Source organism: Anomaloglossus baeobatrachus, chromosome 9 (genome assembly GCF_048569485.1).
Source record: "Anomaloglossus baeobatrachus isolate aAnoBae1 chromosome 9, aAnoBae1.hap1, whole genome shotgun sequence".
NCBI classification, from domain to species: domain Eukaryota; kingdom Metazoa; phylum Chordata; class Amphibia; order Anura; family Aromobatidae; genus Anomaloglossus; species Anomaloglossus baeobatrachus.
The window spans coordinates 19582068-19602215 of record NC_134361.1 but is presented as its reverse complement, the minus strand read 5'-3'; the positions used below and the strand labels follow the sequence as shown (position 1 = coordinate 19602215).

At 46.1% G+C, this 20148-nt stretch overlaps 1 protein-coding gene across 14 annotated transcripts in view; it reads left to right on the top strand.

The window, feature by feature from the left end:
- Positions 1-20148, top strand: part of SYNGAP1 (synaptic Ras GTPase activating protein 1) — a 319394-nt gene that overhangs the window by 35525 nt on the left and 263721 nt on the right. The gene's annotated exons all lie outside the window — the stretch shown is intronic.

The following is a 20148-nucleotide window of genomic DNA, read 5'->3' as shown; positions in this document are numbered from 1 at the left end:
GCAGTGCTGCTTTATAGAGTTTACATGCTGAGATGTGAATAGTTTTTATCACTATCTGGCTATGTTTGTAGAGCAGATAGGTGACCTCCCTTCCCTGTCGTTCGTTCATTCATTCCCACAAAATATATTTTATGGCTGAAGGGCCTTTATATTTAAACATTGCCTCACAGCGAACAGTCACCATGCTGCCCATAGCAACCAATCAGGGTTTAGCTTGCATTCTGAACAGTCCACTGTAAACATAAGAGCTGGGATCTGATTGGTTGCTATGAGTAACAAGGGCCTACTGTGGGCTTCTAAGCAGAGATGTGCAGTCAGGCCGGAGGCGGGACAGTAACATGAGGTAAATTTGAGCATCATATTATTTTTTGATGTTTATTTCCATCTTCCACATCACAGCATCTTCACAGGAATCCCATAACAGTAACAGCACCTTATAAATTAAGAGCCACAGCAATTTATACTGACCCCGACACCGAGGACGGGTCCAGACGGCCATTGTAAGTATCAGGCCGCTCGCATCTATATATTTGTCTGTATAGCAGACGGGTACAGGAGTGGCCTAATATTTCACACCCCGTGCTGGTATGTAAATTGGACCAGCAGTGCTCAGGCCCTGTGCGCAATATAAAAAGGAATTTTCTCAAGAAATTTCCTGAGAGTCTGAAAGATTAGTGCACTTGCGTTCAAAAAACGCACCAATAATGCACCGAAAAAGCATGCGTTTTTACCGCGTTTTTGATGCGTTTTTTTCCTCAGGTTGGTCCCTGCGGTTTTTTACCATTATCTATAAAAGAAGTGACTTGCTCATTCTTTTTCTAAAGAAATTCTGCAGAAAGAATGTTCTTGAGAGAAAAACGCAGTGTGCGCACAGCTATTTTTTTTTTTTCCATAGTTTTTGCTGGGGAATGTTGGCAAAAACGTTACAACCATTCTCTCAAGGTTAATATTAGTCAGTGTGGTCCCGTGTGCGGTTGGTTGCCCACATGAGGCTTTATATTGTGGGTTCATTCATAACTTTTTGGTGCAGACTCTGCAGTATAGGACCAAGCACCATGCTATTTTGCGTTATTTTCCTGTGGGATTTTGCTGCTGTATGTGATTGGGGTAAAGCCTGCTTTACACGTTGCAATTTCGCATACGATATTGTATGCGATTTGCAACGCCCCCATCGTATGTGTGGCATGTTCAATTTGTTGAACGTGCCGCACTTAACGATTAACCCCGTCGCACATACTTTACCCGTCCTTACGACCTCGATGTGGGCGGCGAACGTCCACTTCCTGGAGTGGGAGGGACGTTCGGCGTCACATCGACGTCACGCGGCAGCCGGCCAATAGAAGCAGAGGGGCGGAGATGAGCGGGACGTAAACATCCCGCCCACTTCTTGCCTTCCACATTGCCGGCTGGAGCCGCAGGACGCAGGTAAGCTGTGTTCATCATTCCCGGGGTGTCACACACTGCGATGTGTGCTGCCTCGGGAACATTGAACAACCCAACGTGCAATTCGACAGGATTCAACGACGTGTATGCGATGAACATTTTAACGTTCAATCGCAATTGCACGTACCTGTCACACACTACAATATAACTTATGATGCCGTATGTGCGTCACTTACGACGTGACCCCGCCGACACATCGTAAGATATAGTGTAGCGTGTAAAGCGGGCTTAAAACATAAATATTAGATACCTCAGTCACATTAGTTGTGGGATATCCGTACATTCGGTCAGTTTTTATGCTGCTAGCCGTCATGGCCGCAATACAACCATACTGCTCCTGTAATATGAGCAGACACGCTGCCCCCCAGTGACGGTCGGCCATATCTGTGTGCTGGCATTTATTATATATGCAGCTTTCTAGAGTAGCGTCTCCTGTCACCGGCCTGCAGCTTCTTCACCCTGCTGTGTAGTTCTCTCATATCTGGGTAAACTTTGCAGACTCACTATTGACATTTATAATTATTTGAAGACCATTACATTAATTAGAAGTAACTGTACAAAAATCATTGTGACTATATGAATTATCATGGGGTATCACAACCGTAATAAGACGTCTGAGTATACATGACGTGCTAAAATTTAATTTAGAATTGATCAGAACATATAAGCCCGTCCGTGTTTGGGTCTGACTTCCAGCACAACCACACAATAAAGGGTCTCTTCAGTGTTTACATGGAAATTGGCTTGTAGGTATGGTGGCTGTGCTCATTCACTTATAGACCTTTTACAGATGACGCACAGGAGCCCTTACATGGTCTACCTTCTAATAATTGCAATTTATAAGATATTGCACATACGAGGTTCCCACGCTCTTATATACATACTTTATATGTGTAAGCACCCTTTAAAGGGGTTGTCCACTACTTGTACAATCCCTTTTCTTTCCCTTTGTTTGCAGCTGTAAAAATAAGTAAGCCTATACTCGCCTTCGGTGTGGCCGTAGTTCTAGTGATGTCTGAAGCTGCGTTCACGGGGCCCACGTGATATTGTTATGATGTATGAGCCCCATGACCAGTCGGCGTCTGGCATCTGTTACTCCGCTATCGGACATGTGGGCAGGCTGTGCTGACTTCTTGCTCAAACGTCCGAAGGCATGGTGAAGGAAACAGATGCTGATCAGTCGTGGGGCTCGCCTGTCATAATAATGCTACATGGGCCCTGGGAACACCGCTTCAGACATCGCTGGAACCGCAGCCACATCGAAATTGAGTACAGTAGTGGACAACCCCTTTAAATGTAAGACTTCTATAAGGAATTGATGTCTTAGGCCCCTTTCACACACCAGTTTTTTGCCGTCAGTCACAATCCGTTGGCTCGACGGATCCGTCACATATTGTGGAAAAACTGATGCCATGAATCCAGTTTTCGACGGATCCAACTGGCTTGCTATTTGATACTAAATAAAATAAATTGGAGCATGCGCAGTTAAAAAAAAACGGAATCCGTCGCCGGATTCTGTCTTTTGACAGATTACGACGGATCCTGCGCCCGGCTTCCATTCTACCAAACGACGGACAGCAACGGATCCGTCGCTGTCCGATTTTTCGATGTAGACAAAACAAGTTACTTTGTCCGTTGTCTCTGTCTACTGGACAAACAATTTTCGACGGATCCGTTGAACGACAGATGAAACGTGAGGCTATCCGTCGCTAATACAAGTCGATGAGAAACAAACTGATCCAGCGGCATCAGTCGCCAGATCCGTTTTTTTCCAAATTCGACGGATTGTGTGTGACGGCAAAAAACTGATGTGTGAAAGGGGTCTTTGGATTGTGATATCCACCATCTAGGGAATACAGAGGGGATGGGATGTGAAGTGATGTACAGTACTAAGAAAAGTTATAAGCAGGTGAGGGAAAAGGTGCAAAGTAAGAAAACTTTCAAACATTTTATTTGTATCAGCTACCAAAATGCAAAGTGATGAACAAAAGGGAAGTCTAAATCAAATCTATAGTTGGTGACTGCCCTTTGCTTTTAAAACTGTATCAATTCTGCTAAGTTACTCTTGTACAAAGTCACAGATTTCGTAGGATTATAGTTGGGTGTATGAGTAACAAATGATACTAAATAGGTGATAATGATCAACATTTTATTTATTGGCGGAAACACCGTAATTAACTAAAACAGAAACAGCTGTGTAGGAGGCTTATATCTGGTGAGGAACAGCTGTCTTTCACAACCTCACCTTTGTAGCACTTTCATATCATAGGCCATACACCAACACAAAATTGAGTATAGCTACAACACAAGTTCTAGTCATACAGCATCAGCAGGCTCTCTTCCAGAAAAGAAGGGAATTTTGTTACTTACCGTAAATTCCTTTTCTTCTAGCTCCTATTGGGAGACCCAGACGATTGGGTGTATAGCACTGCCTCCGGAGGCCACACAAAGCAGTTACACTAAAAAGTGTAAGGCCCCTCCCCTTCTGGCTATACACCCCCAGTGGGATCACTGGCTCACCAGTTTTAGTGCAAAAGCAAGAAGGAGGAAAGCCAATAACTGGTTTAAACAAATTCACTCCGACGTAACGTCGGAGAACTGAAAACCATTCAACATGAACAACATGTGTACCCGAAAAACAACCAAAAATCCCGAAGGACAACAGGGCGGGTGCTGGGTCTCCCAATAGGAGCTAGAAGAAAAGGAATTTACGGTAAGTAACAAAATTCCCTTCTTCTTCGGCTCTCCATTGGGAGACCCAGACGATTGGGACGTCCAAAAGCTGTCCCTGGGTGGGTAAAGAAATACCTCATGTTAGAGTTGCAAGACAGCCCTCCCCTACGGGGAGGCAACTGCCGCCTGCAGGACTCTTCTACCTAGGCTGGCGTCCGCCGAAGCATAGGTATGCACCTGATAATGTTTGGTGAAAGTGTGCAGACTCGACCAGGTAGCTGCCTGGCACACCTGTTGAGCCGTAGCCTGGTGTCGTAGTGCCCAGGACGCACCCACGGCTCTGGTAGAATGGGCCTTCAGCCCTGATGGAACCGGAAGCCCAGCAGAACGGTAGGCTTCAAGAATTGGTTCTTTGATCCATCGAGCCAGGGTGGCTTTGGAAGCCTGCGACCCTTTGCGCTTACCAGCGACAAGGACAAAGAGTGCATCCGAACGGCGCAGGGGCGCCGTGCGGGAAATGTAGATTCTGAGTGCTCTCACCAGATCTAACAAATGTAAATCCTTCTCATAGCGATGAACTGCATGAGGACAAAAAGAAGGCAAAGAGATATCCTGATTAAGATGAAACGAGGATACCACCTTCGGGAGAAACTCCTGAATGGGTCGCAGCACTACCTTGTCCTGGTGGAAGACCAGGAAGGGAGCCTTGGATGACAGCGCTGCTAGCTCAGACACTCTCCGAAGAGATGTGATCGCTACCAAAAAAGCCACTTTCTGTGATAGTCTAGAAAGTGAAACCTCCCTCAGAGGCTCGAAGGGCGGCTTCTGGAGGGCAACCAGTACCCTGTTCAGATCCCATGGATCTAACGGCCGCTTGTACGGGGGTACGATATGACAAACCCCCTGCAGGAACGTGCGTACCTTAGAAAGTCGTGCTAGACGCTTCTGAAAAAAGACGGATAGCGCCGAGACTTGCCCTTTAAGGGAGCCGAGCGACAAGCCCTTTTCTAACCCAGATTGCAGGAAAGAAAGAAAAGTAGGCAATGCAAATGGCCAGGGAGACACTCCCTGAGCAGAGCACCAGGATAAGAATATCCTCCACGTTCTATGGTAGATCTTAGCGGACGTGGGCTTCCTAGCCTGTCTCATGGTGGCAACGACCCCTTGGGATAATCCTGAAGACGCTAGGATCCAGGACTCAATGGCCACACAGTCAGGTTCAGGGCCGCAGAATTCCGATGGAAAAACGGCCCTTGGGACAGCAAGTCTGGTCGGTCTGGTAGTGCCCACGGTTGGCCGACCGTGAGATGCCACAGATCCGGATACCACGCCCTCCGTGGCCAGTCTGGGGCGACGAGTATGGCGCGGCTGCAGTCGGATCTGATCTTGCGTAGCACCCTGGGCAAGAGTGCCAGAGGTGGAAACACATAAGGGAGCCGGAACTGCGACCAATCTTGCACTAAGGCGTCTGCCGCCAGAGCTCTGTGATCGCGAGACCGTGCCATGAAAGTTGGGACCTTGTTGTTGTGCCGGGACGCCATTAAGTCGACGTCCGGCCTTCCCCAGCGGCGACAGATTTCCTGAAACACGTCCGGGTGAAGGGACCATTCCCCTGCGTCCATGCCCTGGCGACTGAGGAAGTCTGCTTCCCAGTTTTCTACGCCGGGGATGTGAACTGCGGATATGGTGGAGGCCGTGGCTTCCACCCACATCAGAATCCGCCGGACTTCCTGGAAGGCTTGCCGACTGCGTGTCCCCCCTTGGTGGTTGATGTATGCCACCGCTGTGGAGTTGTCCGACTGAATTCGGATCTGCCTTCCTTCCAGCCACTGCTGGAAGGCTAGTAGGGCAAGATACACTGCTCTGATTTCCAGAACATTGATCTGAAGGGTGGACTCCTGCTGGGTCCACGTACCCTGAGCCCTGTGATGGAGAAAAACTGCTCCCCACCCTGACAGACTCGCGTCTGTCGTGACCACCGCCCAGGACGGTGGTAGGAAGGATCTTCCCTGTGATAATGAGGTGGGAAGAAGCCACCACTGCAGAGAGTCCTTGGCCGTCTGGGAAAGGGAGACTTTCCTGTCCAGGGATGTTGACTTCCCGTCCCATTGGCGGAGAATGTCCCATTGAAGTGGGCGCAGATGAAACTGCGCAAACGGAACCGCCTCCATTGCCGCCACCATCTTCCCGAGGAAGTGCATGAGGCGTCTTAAGGAGTGCGACTGACTTTGAAGGAGAGCCTGCACCCCCGTCTGTAGTGACCGCTGCTTGTCCAGCGGAAGCTTCACTATCGCTGAGAGAGTATGAAACTCCATGCCAAGATATGTCAGTGATTGGGTCGGTAACAGATTTGACTTTGAGAAGTTGATGATCCACCCGAACGTCTGGAGAGTCTCCAGTGCAACGTTCAGGCTGAGTTGGCATGCCTCCTGAGAGGGTGCCTTGACAAGTAGATCGTCCAAGTAAGGGATCACAGAATGTCCCTGAGAGTGCAAGACTGCTACCACTGCCGCCATGACCTTGGTGAACACCCGTGGGGCTGTCGCCAGACCAAATGGCAGAGCTACGAACTGAAGATGGTCGTCTCCTATCACGAAACGTAGAAAGCGTTGGTGCTCTGTAGCAATCGGCACGTGGAGATAAGCATCTTTGATGTCTATTGATGCTAGGAAATCTCCTTGAGACATTGAGGCAATGACTGAGCGGAGGGATTCCATCCGGAACCGCCTGGCGTTCACATGCTTGTTGAGCAGTTTTAGGTCCAGAACAGGACGGAATGAGCCGTCCTTTTTTGGCACCACAAAGAGATTGGAGTAAAAACCTTGTCCTTGTTCCCGAAGAGGAACAGGGACCACCACTCCTTCTGCTCTTAGAGAATGCACCGCCTGCAGAAGGGCATCTGCTCGGTCGGGATGTGGGGAAGTTCTGAAGAACCGAGGCGGAGGACGAGAACTGAACTCTATCCTGTACCCGTGAGACAAAATGTCTGTTACCCACTGGTCTTTGACCTGTGGCAGCCAAATGTCGCAAAAGCGGGAGAGCCTGCCACCGACCGAGGATGCGGAGGGAGGCGGCCGAAAGTCATGAGGCAGCCGCCTTGGAAGCAGTACCTCCGGCTGCTTTCTTGGGGCGTGAGTGAGACCGCCAGGAATCAGAGCTCCTTTGCTCTTTCTGAGTCCCTTTGGACGAGGAGAATTGGGACTTGCCCGAGCCTCGAAAGGACCGAAACTTTGACTGCCACTTCCTCTGTTGAGGTTTGGTTGATCTGGGCTGGGGTAAGGAAGAGTCCTTACCTTTGGACTGTTTAATGATTTCCGCCAATTGCTCACCAAACAGTCTGTCTCCAGATAGTGGCAAGCTGGTTAAACATTTTTTAGAAGCAGAATCTGCTTTCCATTCTTTTAACCACAAGGCTCTGCGCAAAACTACAGAGTTGGCGGATGCCATTGAGGTACGGCTCGTAGATTCTAGTACCGCATTGATAGCGTAGGTCGCAAACGCAGTCATTTGCGTAGTTAAGGACGCCACTTGCGGCACTGCTGGACTTAAGAAAGAGTCCACCTGTGCCAGACCAGCTGAAATAGCTTGGAGCGCCCACACGGCCGCGAATGCTGGAGCAAACGACGCGCCAATAGCTTCATAGACAGATTTCAACCAAAGGTCCATCTGTCTGTCATTGGCATCTTTAAGTGAAGCCCCATCCTCCACTGCAACTATGGATCTAGCTGCAAGCCTGGATATTGGAGGGTCCACTTTTGGACACTGGGTCCAGCGCTTGACCACGTCAGGGGGAAAAGGATAACGTGTATCCTTAAGACGTTTGGAAAAACGCTTGTCCGGATAAGCATGGTGTTTCTGGATTGATTCTCTGAAGTCAGAGTGGTCCAGAAAAGTACTCAATTTATGCTTGGGATACAGGAAATGGAATTTCTCCTGCTGGGCAGCTGCCTCCTCAGCTGAAGGGGCTGGTGGAGAAATATCCAGCAGCCTATTGATGGCCGCTATAAGGTCGTTTACCATGGCGTCACCATCTGGCGTATCCAAATTGAGTGCGGTGTCAGGACCAGACTCCTGATCACCCACCTCTGTCTCATCATATAGAGACCCTTCTCGCTGAGACCCTGACCCGCGTGATGACATGGAGGGTCTCTCCCAGCGAGCTCTCTTAGACGGCCTGGGACTGTCATCAGAATCAGAGCCCTCAGCCTGTGATGCCTGGGACCCCCTCGAAGTACGGATTAGTTCCAACTGAGGGGGACCTGGGAACATAGCCACAGCAGAGTCCATGGTCTGAGCCACTGGCCTGGACTGCAAGGTCTCCAGGATTTTTGTCATAGTCACAGACATTTTATCAGCAAAGACTGCAAATTCTGTCCCCGTCACCGGGGCAGGGTTCACAGGCGCCTCTGCCTGGGCTACCACCACCATATGCTCTGGCTGACGAAGTGCCACTGGGACTGAACATTGCACACAATGAGGGTCGTTGGAGCCTGCTGGTAGATTAGCCCCACATGCTGTACAAGCAGAGTATACAGCCCGTGCCTTGGCACCCTTGCGTTTTGTGGATGACATGTTGCTGTCTCCTCAGAGCAATATAGGGGTATACAGCCAAGAAGCGACCGTACAGTGCAGTATAAATATATATAAATCTGGTACAGGAAAAAGTACACCAATACACACTGTGGCACTAGTGGGGCCAGCACTAATGTGCTGCTTACCGCCCGCTAAACGCGGGTGTGTGGTCGCCAGAAATCCCTAGTCTGGGTCTCCCAGAGCCTGTGTCCGTCCTCCAGCCAGACTGCATGCAGGAATGGCTGCCGGCGTCCTGTGGAGGGGGGGGCGGGCCCTGGGCGTGCTCAGACCAAAAGCGGGAAACCTGCGTCCCACTGTGCCTAGTGAGAGGGCTGGAGCATGTAAATAAGGCTCCAGCCCTCGGCGCTGACGATTGCACAGCGTCTGTCCCCTTCCCTGATTGACAGGGAGGGGGCGGGAACGAAGCGGAGCTAGGCCGCAAAAGCCGGGGACTAAATTTATAAGCGCCGCCGCCGTAAAAGCGCGGTCGGCGCTAAGTCCCCGGCGCACTACAAGTCCCAGCCGCGCCGCCGCTCCGAGAGTGGCCGGCGCGGTAGTTCCCAGCACATGAATCCACACAGCTAAGCTGCTGTGATCCAAGCCCAGCGTGGAGCGCTACTGTCCCCGGCGCACTAACACACCCAGCAAGTCTGGCGTGTGCGTGCCTGTCTGTACGGGGACACAGAGTACCTGAAAGTTGCAGGGCCTTGTCCCTGAACGGTACCCCCGGCTCCTTATCCAGCAGGTTCAATGGGTCTGTGGACGGAGCCCGGCCTCAGGGCTTGGAGGCCGGTAAGATCCCACTTCCTCAGAGCCCCTCAGGGGGATGGGGAAGGAAAGCAGCATGTGGGCTCCAGCCTCTGTACCCGCAATGGGTACCTCAACCTTACAAACCACAAGTGGGGTAAGAAGGGAGCATGCTGGGGGCCCCATATGGGCCCTCTTTTCTTCCATCCGATATAGTCAGCAGCTACTGCTGACTAAACAGTGGAGCTATGCGTGGATGTCTGACCTCCTTCGCACAAAGCAGAAAACTGGTGAGCCAGTGATCCCACTGGGGGTGTATAGCCAGAAGGGGAGGGGCCTTACACTTTTTAGTGTAATTGCTTTGTGTGGCCTCCGGAGGCAGTGCTATACACCCAATCGTCTGGGTCTCCCAATGGAGCGCCGAAGAAAAAAAGAATTTCACTGCGACCGGGTGTTTCATGGTGTGCTGTTCAAGGTCTTTTGAAGAAGAAACAAGAATTTTGGCAATTTTGAGGACCATAGATGGAATGATTGGCCAAGGAAGCAAATCACAAGCATGTCATGATTCCCTTTGAAAGCAGGGTATGCCCAGCAGTGCCAGCAGCCCAGAACTGGGCCAACCAGTGGAACCAGGTACACCCATCTACAGTTCGTAGAAGTCTGGCCAGATTTTATCTTCATAGAACAATTATGGACAAAAATCCATAAATGTCAACATGGAGACAAGGAACTCAATTATGCACCAAAACTGGAATTGGGGTGCAGAAAAATGTCAGCTGGTGATCCGGACTGAGGCAGAAAAATTACCTATTTTGTTGGAGCGGAACACACTTTACCGAAGAGGATGAGCATGGTACAATAATGAGATCTGCTGGAACAATGAATTATGGTGGAGGGTCCTGCATGTTTGAGGTTGTAGTTCAGAAAATCAAGTTGGGGACTTGATTAAGATTAATGGCGTCCTCAATGCTGAGAAATGCAGACACTTAATACATGATGGATAACATCAGGGAGGAATCTGGCTAAAAATGTATTCTGCGGCCGGACAACAACCCCAAACATCCAGCCAATGTCATTAAGAAGGAGTCCTGGAAATGATGATCCGGCCACACAGAACCCTGATGTCACATCATCCTTTCTGTCTGGAATCAAGAGACAGAAGGATCTGCACAAGATCATACACAGAAGATCAGGGGTCGGTTCTCCAAGATGTTGTTTGGAACAACCTCTCAGGTTCCTTCAAAAACTAAGGAAGTGTAACTAGAAGTGATAAAGATGAAGGGCACTGAATAAATATTGATGAGATTTATATCTTTTTTTTTTTTTTTTTTTCTTCACTCTCTTTGTAGTTTGTTAATTGATAAAAGTAAACAACACTTCCTTTTTTTTTAAATCAGATCTCTTTTATTAAACACTGGTACAAGGGTACAAAACAGAGAAATGATCATTGGATAATATAAATGTACATTATCATAGTAGGTTGAACGTCATCATATTATGCAGAGCTATACAATTAATCCTCATACACATTTATGATAGTATTTTGATTTTCCATAAACTAATTGAACTACTTAACTTCTTTAAAATAACAAAAAGTCATTAGTAAACAACACTTCTATTTGAAAGTATTGTTACTGCGCAGCATTTTTTCCACACATGCCTAAAACCTTTGCACAGTTGTGTAGGTTTGTAGTTTAAGTGAATTGGAGCTTAACTGCAGTACTGAGAATGAGCACCACACAGTGCATGGAGCTGTGCTGGCTATTTACACTTTGTATTTTCAATAGCAGCAGCATTGAGTATCAGCTGATCAGTGGAAATGTTGGGTGTCGGACATTCACTGTGCTGATATTAATCACCTATTCTAAAGCCCGCTTTACACGCTACAATATATCTTACGATGTGTCAGCGGGGTCACGTCGTAAGTGACGCACATCCGCCATCGTAAGGTACATTGTAGTGTGTAACAGCTACGTGTGATTGCACGGTAAAACGTTCATCGCACGCACATCGTTCATTCCTCATGAATTGAACTTCAGGTTGTTCATCGTACCCGGGGTAGCACACATCGCAGTGTGTGACACCCTGGGAACGATGAACAGATCTTACCTGCGTCCTACGGCTCCCGGCCAGCAATGCAGAAGGAAGAGGTGGGCGGGATGTTTATGTCCCGCTCATCTCCGCCCCTCCGCTTCTATTGGCCGTCTGCCACGTGACGTCGATGTGACCCCGAACATCCCTCCCACTCGAGGAAGTGGACGTTCGCCGCCCACATCGAGGTCGTATGGACGGGTAAGTACATGTGACGGGGGTGAATCGTCTGTGCGGCACATTCAACAAATTGAACGTGCTGCACATACGATGGGGGCGTTGCAAATCGCATACGATATCGTATGCGAAATTGCAACGTGTAAAGCAGGCTTAAGAATATGTCATCCATATATCAGTCCTGGACAATCCCCTTAAGATGACCATACACATACTGTAAGAGTAGGTTTAGCAAATCATTACATCTACACGCCATACACGTTAGTCCATATTGGCTGTAAGTCTTTCAGTCTGGAGACACATTAGTAGTGACACCAGAGAAGGGACGTACAATGTTTGTGGGAACCTTTCCAAGAGGATCATTTGTTGACTTGTGGATCAAAATGTTTGAACATGGGCAACATCTTTCTAGATGATGATAATCGACATAAGTTTGCTAAAAGTATTATATTGGTTAAAATCCTTAAAGGGTTTTCCAGTACATTTTCAGCCCCTTGCCATATATCATAGCTCTTCAAAACAATATCTTTTGTAATATTCTTGTATTAGAAGTGTAGCTTCTATGAGCACATCTCCGCACTGGATTGTTATGCAGATTCTTCTTCCTCTGATACTTTCTTTTCCTGTACAGAAATCAGACCAAATGAAAGAAAGTTGTCATTGGGCTCCTGCTGGTGGGGTACACATTGTGGAATGAATCACAATTAGTCTCACTGAGCTGTCCCGTTTCATTCAGCAGTAACAGCAGGGGCCTACACCTAGTGAAATATTGCAATCTGCATTTCAAAAACAAAGGGTTTAAGTAATTCAATCACTGGCGTGGACATCTGAAAAGTGCTGAAATTTGCATAACCGTGACAGGGCTATACTCACCATCTGGCAACTGCCAGATGAGCTGGTACCTATCCTGGGTCACTCTGACACTTGGTATCTCCCAATATATTCAGTAGTGCAGGGTGGAGAATGGAGGAGTTGAGCTAAGTGCTGGATCACAGGCTACTGAAATGCATGATGGAACTTGTAGTAACAGAGCACAGAAGGTCTAGGGAGGTGGGGTGATGGATGTAAACATCAGAGCTGCAGCTGGACATCTTTACTTTCATATTCATCAGAAGATGGTAGTAATACAGTAACTGATGGACTGGTGGAGGGTGGACTACTCAAGTAGATGAATTTATATAGGTGCTATATCAAGGATTGACGTAGAAGGTCTGTACTAATTGCAGGAGTTTAGATTTATGGGATCTTGACATGGGGGTGCTGGGATGAAAGCTTTCTAGTTGGGTTTACCTTGTGAATTTATTTTTACTGGAGGGTAAACCTGAAATTATGGTCAACCTTAAACCAAAGGTTATAAATCTAAGTGCATTTATAGATTTCAATTCATTTTCTGCTTCTGTGTGGAAATGGTAGTAAGACGCTCATTTGTGAAATCATCATTATCGGCAGCACATCACAACGTGTAAACAGGGAACGTGTGATGCTGAATATGAGGGCAGGACGATTCTATTAACGATTACTCCTTCCGAATCAGTACTCGTTGGCCTTTGTAAATAGTATGGTAAACTAGGATAAAATGACAGGTCGAATGGCTATTGTTCGTGGGCCAACATTAGACTTTTAGATGGGCCAAGTTCCATTCATTAACAAGCACCGATTAACAATATACAAGTCCACAAGACAATGAAAACTGCAGGGTTAATACGACCGTCTGTCACCATACGGCATTATGTATAAGGACAGATCTTGTTCTGATGTACAATCACAAATCATAGTTGATCTATGATTGATGTCATGTCTGGGCAGATGTGCGGCATTCTGGGACGCTGCAGGGAATATGGGACGGTCTCACTGAATTTTGGACACTTGCTTGTCATGAGCCCCATAACTGTCACGTGGCCACTCGGAGCCCACTGCTTGCCGGGCATGCTGAGGGTAGTGGTGTTCTAAAGCTGGAAAGTCACAGGGTAAAGACGGCTAATCTACCATATTACTTGTCCTATGCTCGGTGCTGCCCCCTGCTGATCAACAATGGTGACAGGTCATGAGAAATGTATTTTGCATGCAGAATAGGAGTTGATGTGTTGTAAGGAATTGTAACATTTCCGGGTTCTCTGTAAAGAGCACAACTGTCCCTGGAAATTAGGGCAAATGGCAGGGATGCACTAATAGTAGCTGACACGCTCGCTGATTCAGGTTTACTGCAGTTCTCCGTGTAATGAGGAATATTTCTGGTATCAGGGTGACATCACCAGATCTTTCCTGCCACAAATACATTTCTTCAGCATTAATACAACCCACTGATACGTAGTGATGGGTGAGCACAAGAATTTATAGATAACCGGCTTCATATAATTTCATGAAATGATCTATGCACAGCACCATAGTGTAGTGTGTGTATATCTGTACATACAGTCTATATACGTGTGTATATATATATATATATACATATATATATATAAAATATATAGTTATATAAATATTACTTATACTAAAGATGGGATGTCAATATCATATCTTAGTGGTCTGACCCCAAATACCCCCATGAATCCATACCTGAATGGGGCTACACCTCTCTGAGTCCCATATTCCCTATATAGTGTACTAGGCACGACATTGCCATTATCTTTGTAGTGACTGTGTTTGGTGCTGAAGCTCAGGCTGTTCACAGCTGCAGTACCAGGCACAGCGACTACACACTATACAGCGCTCAGTGATGGGAATGCAGCGCTCAGTGATGACCTGCATACCCATATAGTCGACTTAGGAGGACTGATGCTACTGACAGATTCCCTATAATTGATCCTGACAAATTACACTCTATTCCGCTTTACTGGACAGTCAGGACAGTCATAAAGAAGTATACAGAATTTCGCTCAGTTCTCTGCTGATGGAATCTTAAATGTCCTGATTATTTGATTAGAGAAATGCTCCAGTATGAGTTTCTTGATTTGGATTACTACACCAGACACAATACACAATATATATGAAAGTAGGGTTTGTCACAATTTTATCATTCTGAACATCTTAAGTAAAAAAAAGGAAACATGCAATTACACATATATCACATCGACATCACATCCAATCTCTGTCGGCCATAGAGGCCTCGTCTGTACAACGCTCTGATGGACAGGACAAAATAATAGCTTTATTGTTACAGCAGATATTACCTATTTTAGGGTTTAATTGATCCTCCAACAATCACATTATTTAAACTATTTCTGCTGGATAACAGATGTGCTTTTTTTTGTTTTACTGTGATTTTTCCTTTTTGATTTCAAGGAAAAGATTTGCAAAAACTGATACAAGTCACTTAATAAGAAGTAAGGACATTTACATTTGTAATCTACAGTTCATCATTACCGCCATCACAATATTTTATCCATGTAATATTCTATAATATGTTTTAATTGCATAAAACCAGATATATCAGAGTAATTCCATAAATTGTCTGTGTGATAATATTGCATATTGGTGCTTTTCCTGGTCAATCTGCAGCCTCTGTGTGTGGCCTTATACTAATAGCAGTCAGTATGTGGGAAGGAAAAAACGGACATCCACTACTTAGCACAAAACCGCTCGGCGCACGGTTATGTCTTTTGTTGTAGCCACTGAAGTGATGATGTAGTAATGTGGCACACATTGAGGCTTCCGACACACATCCGTGAAAAACACGCACGTGTGTTACGTTACGTTTTACGGGTCCGTTTTCCGGTTTTAAGTCCGTTTTTATGGTACATGTCGCATGCGTGTGAATTGCGTATGCTAGCCGTGTGTGTGTGTTGAATGTCCGTGTGTGCGTGAGATACGTAAGTGACATGTCCGTGTGAAATGTTCCGTGCGTGATGCACAATGACGTTGATACATGTCGGCTGACAGCAGACAGCGATGAGAATGAACTCTGGTGAACTTCACCCGACTTCATTGTCATACCGTGGCTCTGTCTGTGTCGCGTACTGATTAGCGGTCACCCGTGATGGACCACTAATCCCCTGAGTGACTGAAGTGAGCAGCGCGATTAGCGCTGCCGTCACTCAGGTTACCCGCGGCTAGCTGGATCCTCCACCCAAGACCGCAACTCACCTGTGACTTCATCGCTGTCACTCGGGCGACTTGCTGTCACAGTTGGAGGATGGGCGCGAGTAACCTGAGTGACATCATCGCTGATCGCGCTTCTCACCTCAGTTGCTGTGTGGAGCTGACAGGAGCGGCGGTGTTCTTCTGCAGCTCTTGTCATCTTCATGTTGCAGAGCTGGAAGCGATGCGGGACCTCCGTGGATTACGCCGGACATGGATGGCTTTTTCGGGCTTAATAAAGTGGTGACTGAGGGTATTTGTTAGTGTTTATTATTCAAAATAAAGGATTTCTTCGGGTGTATGTGTTTATTTACTGTAACTTACAGATTAATCATGGAAGGTATCTCGGGGAGACGCCTCACATGATTAATCTTGGACTTAGTGGGAGCTATGGGCTGTTGCCATTAACTCCTTATTACCCCGATTGCCAACGCACCAGGGCAAATCGGGAAGAGCCAGGTAGAGTCCCAGAACTGTCGCATCTAATGGATGCGGCTATTCTGGGCGGCTGCTGGCTGATATTGTTAGGCTGGGGGGCTCCCCATAATGTGGGGCTCCCCATCCTGAGAATACCAGCCTTCAGCCGTTTGACTTTACCCTGGCTGGTATTAAAATGAGGGGAACCGCACGTCGTTTTTTTTAAATTAATTATTTATTTTACTGCTCGATATTGACACGCTCGACGGCGGCTGGATTGGTTGCAGTGAGACAGCTGTCACTCAGCGTGGGGGAGTGTCTCACTGCAACCAATCATAGGCGCCGGTGGGCGGGGAAAGCAGGGAATACGAGATTGATGAATGAGCGGCCGGCTTTTTTAAAATAGTAAAAGCCTCCGGAGTTTTTTTTAACAGCTGTGCAGCATCGTGCCGGTGATCAGGGAACGGTGAGTATGAGAGAGGGGGGAGACTGACCGACAGACTGAGAGAGGGACAGACAAGACAGAGAGACCGACCGACGGACTGAGGGAGATTGACCGACATACACAGAAAAAGAAAGAATGACCGACATCGCTAGAAAAAAGCACAAAACGTACACGCAGCATACGGAGATGCATCCGTGTCACGTACGTGTGCTCACGGACCCATAGACTTCCATTAGGTCCGTGTGTGCGTGTTCCGTGCAGAAAACGGACATGCTTCCGTGCAAAACGGATACACATACGTATGACGGACACACGGACCGTATGGAATAACGCACGTGTGACCTCAAACATAGCATAACATTGGTGCACGTCTGTCCGTGTCTCCGGTATATACGGAAACGGACCAAACACGCACGTGTTTCACGGATGTGTGTTTGAGGCCTTAAGTAAGAAGGGAGAAGAGAAGAAGGCCGGTTTCACACATCTAGTTTTTGAAGTACCGTACATGTGCTTTCTGTTATTTTGCAGATAAAACATGGACCCTTTACAATGAATATGCTTTTTCACATATTTTTTTAACCTGCTGATTGCGTGTGTGTGTATATATATATATATATATATATATATATATATATATATATATATATATATATATATATATATATATATATATGTGTATATACAGTTAGGTCCAGAAATATTTGGACAGTGACACAATTTTCGCGAGTTGGGCTCTGCATGCCACCACATTGGATTTCAAATGAAACCTCTACAACAGAATTCAAGTGCAGATTGTAACGTTTAATTTGAAGGTTTGAACAAAAATATCTGATAGAAATTGTAGGAATTGTACACATTTCTTTACAAACACTCCACATTTTAGGAGGTCAAAAGTAATTGGACAAATAAACCAAACCCAAACAAAATATTTTTATTTTCAATATTTTGTTGCGAATCCTTTGGAGGCAATCACTGCCTTAAGTCTGGAACCCATGGACATCACCAAACGCTGGGTTTCCTCCTTCTTAATGCTTTTCCAGGCCTTTACAGCCGCAGCCTTCAGGTCTTGCTTGTTTGTGGGTCTTTCCGTCTTAAGTCTGGATTTGAGCAAGTGAAATGCATGCTCAATTGGGTTAAGATCTGGTGATTGACTTGGCCATTGCAGAATGTTCCACTTTTTCGCACTCATGAACTCCTGGGTAGCTTTGGCTGTATGCTTGGGGTCATTGTCCATCTGTACTATGAAGCGCCGCCCGATCAACTTTGCGGCATTTGGCTGAATCTGGGCTGAAAGTATATCCTGGTACACTTCAGAATTCATCCGGCTACTCTTGTCTGCTGTTATGTCATCAATAAAAACAAGTGACCCAGTGCCATTGAAAGCCATGCATGCCCATGCCATCATGTTGCCTCCACCATGTTTTACAGAGGATGTGGTGTGCCTTGGATCATGTGCCGTTCTCTTTCTTCTCCAAACTTTTTTCTTCCCATCATTCTGGTACAGGTTGATCTTTGTCTCATCTGTCCATAGAATACTTTTCCAGAACTGAGCTGGCTTCATGAGGTGTTTTTCAGCAAATTTAACTCTGGCCTATCTATTTTTGGAATTGATGAATGGTTTGCATCTAGATGTGAACCCTTTGTATTTACTTTCATGGAGTCTTCTCTTTACTGTTGACTAAGGGAAAGATACACCTACTTCACTGAGAGTGTTCTGGACTTCAGTTGATGTTGTGAACGGGTTCTTCTTCACCAAAGAAAGTATGCGGCGATCATCCACCACTGTTGTCATCCGTGGACGCCCAGGCCTTTTTGAGTTCCCAAGCTCACCAGTCAATTCCTTTTTTCTCAGAATGTACCCGACTGTTGATTTTGCTACTCCAAGCATGTCTGCTATCTCTCTGATGGATTTTTTCTTTTTTTTCAGCCTCAGGATGTTCTGCTTCACCTCAATTGAGAGTTCCTTAGACCGCATGTTGTCTGGTCACAGCAACAGCTTCCAAATGCAAAACCACACACCTGTAATCAACCCCAGACCTTTTAACTACTTCATTGATTACAGGTTAACGAGGGAGATGCCTTCAGAGTTAATTGCAGCCCTTAGAGTCCCTTGTCCAATTACTTTTGGTCCCTTGAAAAAGAGGAGGCTATGCATTACAGAGCTATGATTCCTAAACCCTTTCTCCGATTTGGATGTGAAAACTCTCATATTGCAGCTGGGAGTGTGCACTTTCAGCCCATATTATATATATAATTGTATTTCTGAACATGTTTTTGTAAATAGCTAAAATAACAAAACTTGTGTCACTGTCCAAATATTTCTGGACCTAACTGTATATATATTATATATACATATAATTTCTGTTTAATTAGTATAGGAAGTTTATTTTATTTTTTTTTTTTATGTGAATTCTGGATACAAGAAAAGTTTTAAAAGCTGATACACAAACCAAAAAGAGATCCAGCTCACTGAAAAAGAAATCCATCAACCATATGAGTAGAACATAAACTAAACATATGTCAAACAAGCCTAAGGAAGAGTCTATATGTTCTTGTAGGAAAGTAAGTCTCCAGCCTATAATTTAAAGGGTTGTCCAGGCTCTGGGCTAAAGCCTACAATCAGTCAGTCTATGTGACCGACTCCTAACAACACGCACACTTTTGATGTTGGGATTCTCCAGAACAGGGAGCAGGCGAGCGTGTGACCGCATATATGCAATTTGTAAATGTGGTCACGTGCCAGCTAGATGTGCACAACATTGCTCAATACTAGTGAATTGTGTCAGGCCAAACAAGTCTAGCTTGATGTGTTTGAAAGTATGCCAATAGCAACAGAGGATCCTGACTGTGTGCACTGTGCGCACTGTGAGGATTCACCAGTCTGCAGTCACATAAAGTGACTGCAGACTTGAGCCTGAAGGTGGGGCAAACCCTTTAATAATGGCCACCTCACTTATCGGAAGTTATAGTAGGGAGCGCAGCTCTAGAGCACAAACTCTGTTCTAACGTGAAATATTGCAAAGTAGAGGAACAACCATCTTATTGCAGAGACTTACTGATTTGCTGTTATGATTTTTTTTTATTACAAAGAATGAACGGAAGACTATGGTATAGTTTTGTTTTTAGATGCTTGACCATCTTGGAGGTCAGGAGAGGGTTCAGAGATTTCGTGTCACCTTTCACTTCACCTGCTCTCCTACTGATGTCTCCTCAATTAGGAGAGGATTACTTCGTGACTGCTTACCCCGCAGTGTAGAAGACCCTTCTGTAAACCTTGACGTCTAGTAAAAATATTGACCTGTTTCAGAAGGTTCTTTCTTGTCGGGGTTAATGCTTCACTTAGGACGCGGCCTAGATTGGGTCTTATGGACACCGCAATATTTGTTGTGTTTCAACTTTGTTATTTTTGTTTGATTTTTGTAAACAATTTGCTTTGTTACCACATAGAAAGATGCAGATTTTTTTTACATTTTTTTCTCAAAGATGGAATTGCATTTGTTTTCTAT